Below are 3,229 nucleotides of genomic sequence, written 5' to 3'. Positions count from 1 at the left end.
GTCAAAAATACTTGCAATATCTGCAATTGTAACCTGCAGTGTCGGCATAATGCATAATTAAGCAATGAAAAGAAAAATTAATAAAAGAATAAATGAAAAAAAGAAAGAAAAAAAGATACAATTAACAATTAAATATATTAGCTAACCCTCTACGTTTCTTTATCACTGCAGAAAAATGGAAACATTTTAACGTAGACTTGTCAAAATTCAACTGAAATTAAGGGTTAAATAAGGATTGTCACCCCTTCCCCAGAGGATATTCATTGTCTTTTAATATATATATATATATATATATATATATATATATATATATATATATATATATATATATATATATATATATATATATATATATATATATATATATATATATATATATATATATATATATTCTTTTTATTTAAAGTCTTATTTAGAGAGAGAGAGAGAGAGAGAGAGGTAACGTCCTTGAGGATAGCAGCTCGTCTACGCTCCGCTCAGTGATCAGCGTTAGAATGTAATTCCTCATTTCTTAAAAAAAAAAAAAAAAAAAAAAAACAGAAACTTTATTTAGGGGGCTTGCTGGAAACAAACTACAATGGAGGAAAGAACAATATGTCTGCTATATGACCCACCCAGTTAAATTTTCAAGAAGCAAACGCAAGTTGGAAAATACGAGGAAGATAAATTTTCATTTATATACGTTTTATGGTAATTTCTGCCACGCCTTCCTCTATTCATCAAACGTCACTGACACTTATTCCCTTTATTTTTTACTTTACAGAATCTTTTGTAGGGCAAGACTCTAGAGGATATGTGCTTTCATAAATTCTATAATGCTTTGCTTATCATAGAGACATAAAAAAAAAAAAATAATAATAATAAAAATAAATAAATTAATTAATTTAAAAAATCAAAATAAATAGATATATAAATTAATTAATTAATCAAATAAATTTCTATGCTTCACCTTTATAGCATTCGTATGAATGTCAAAACAAAACAAAAAATATAAATATAAATAATAATATGAAAAAAAAAATTACTAAATATATGAAAAATAGCATTACTACTACTACTACTACTACTACTACTACTGCTACTACTACTACTATTTTATTTTTTTTTTTTATGTAGGAAGGACACTGGCCAAGGGCAACAAAAATGTAATAAAAAAAATGCCCACTGAAATGCCAGTCCCATACAGGGGTCAAAGCAGTGGTCAAAAAATGATGAATAAGTGTCTTGAAACCTCCCTCTTGAAGGAATTCAAGTCATAGGAAGGTGGAAATACGGAAGCAGGCAGGGAGTTCCAGAGTTTACCAGAGAAAGGGATGAATGATTGAGAATACTAGTTAACTCTTGCGTTAGAGAAGTGGACAGAATAGAGGTGAGAGAAAGAAGAAAGTCTTGTGCAGCGAGGCCACGGAAGGAGGGGAGGCATGCAGTTAGCAAGATCAGAAGAGCAGTTAGCATGAAAATAGCGGTAGAAGACAGCTAGATATGCAACATTGCGGCGGTGAGAGAGAAGCTGAAGACAGTCAGTTAGAGGAGAGGAGTTGATGAGACGAAAAGCTTTTGATTCCACCCTGTCTAGAAAAGCAGTATGAGTGGAACCCCCCTCAGACATGTGAAGCATACTCCATACATGGACGGATAAGGCCCTTGTACAGAGTTAGCAGCTGGGGGGGTGAGAAAAACTGGCGGAGACGTCTCAGAACACCTAACTTCATAAAAGCTGTTTTAGCTAGAGATGAGATGTGAAGTTTCCAGTTCAGATTATAAGTAAAGGACAGACCGAGGATGTTCAATGTAGAAGAGGGGGACAGTTGAGTGTCATTGAAGAAGAGGGGATAGTTGTCTGGAAGGTTGTGTCGAGTTGATAGATGGAGGAATTGATTTTTTGAGGCATTGAACAATATCAAGTTTGTTCTGCCCCAATGAGAAATTTTAGAAAGATCAGAAGTCAGGCGTTCTGTGGCTTCCCTGCGTGATATGTTTACCTCCTGAAGGGTTGGACGTCTATGAAAAGACGTGGAAAAGTGCAGGGTGGTATCTTCAGCGTAGGAGTGGATAGGACAAGAAGTTTGGTTTAGAAGATCATTAATGAATAATAAGAAGAGAGTGGGTGACAGGACAGAACCCTGAGGAACACCACTGTTAATTGATTTAGGAGAAGAACAGTGACCGTCTACCACAGCAGCAATAGAACGGTCAAAAAGGAAACTTGAGATGAAGTAAACAGAGAGAAGGATAGAAACCGTAGGAGGGTAGTTTGGAAATCAAAGCTTTGTGCCAGACTCTATCAAAAGCTTTTGATAATTATGTCCAAGGCAACAGCAAAAGTTTCACCAAAATCTCTAAAAGAGGATGACCAAGACTCAGTAAGGAAAGCCAGAAGATCACCAGTAGAGCGGCCTTGACGGAACCCATACTGGCGATCAGATAGAAGGTTGTGGAGTGATAGATGTTTAAGAATCTTCCTGTTGAAGATAGATTCAAAAACTTTAGATAGGCAGGAAATTAAAGCAATAGGATGGTAGTTTGAGGGATTAGAACGGTCACCCTTTTTAGGAACAGGTTGAATGTAAGTAAACTTCCAGCAAGAAGGAAAGGTAGTGTTGACAGACAGAGCTGAAAGAATTTGAATAGGCAAGGTGCAAGCATGGAGGCATTGTTTCGGAGAACAATAGGAGGGACCCCATCCGGTCCATAAGCCTTCCGAGGGTTTAGGCCAGCGAGGGCATGGAAAACATCATTGCGAAGAATTTTAATAGGTGGCATGAAGTTGTCAGAGGGTGGAGGAGAGGGAGGAACAAGCCCAGAATCGTCCAATGTAGAATTTTTAGCAAAGGTTTGAGCAAAGATTTCAGCTTTAGAAATAGATGCGATAGCAGTGGTGCCATCTGGTTGAAATAGAGTAGGGAAAGAAGAAGCAGCAAAGTTATTGGAGATACTTTTTGGCTAGATGCCAGAAATCACGAAGGGAGTTAGAGAGAGAGAGAGAGAGAGAGAGAGAGAGAGAGAGAGAGAGAGAGAGAGAGAGAGAGAGAGAGAGAGAGAGAGAGAGAGAGAGAGAGAGAGAGAATGTGTGTGTGTGTATATGTGTCGGTTGGGTTGTGAAGGATGGGAAAAACCAGCAAGCCTCGGCTCCACTGACTGATCGATACTTGAATGTAATTCAAGTAAGGCGAAGTTAGGTTAGATTAGGTCAGGTCAGGTTAAGTTAGGTTAGGTTAGGTTAATTTAG

The sequence above is a fragment of the Scylla paramamosain genome, unplaced genomic scaffold (genome assembly GCF_035594125.1).
Source record: "Scylla paramamosain isolate STU-SP2022 unplaced genomic scaffold, ASM3559412v1 Contig120, whole genome shotgun sequence".
Classification (NCBI taxonomy): Eukaryota; Metazoa; Arthropoda; class Malacostraca; order Decapoda; family Portunidae; genus Scylla; species Scylla paramamosain.
This window is presented reverse-complemented; position numbering follows the sequence as displayed.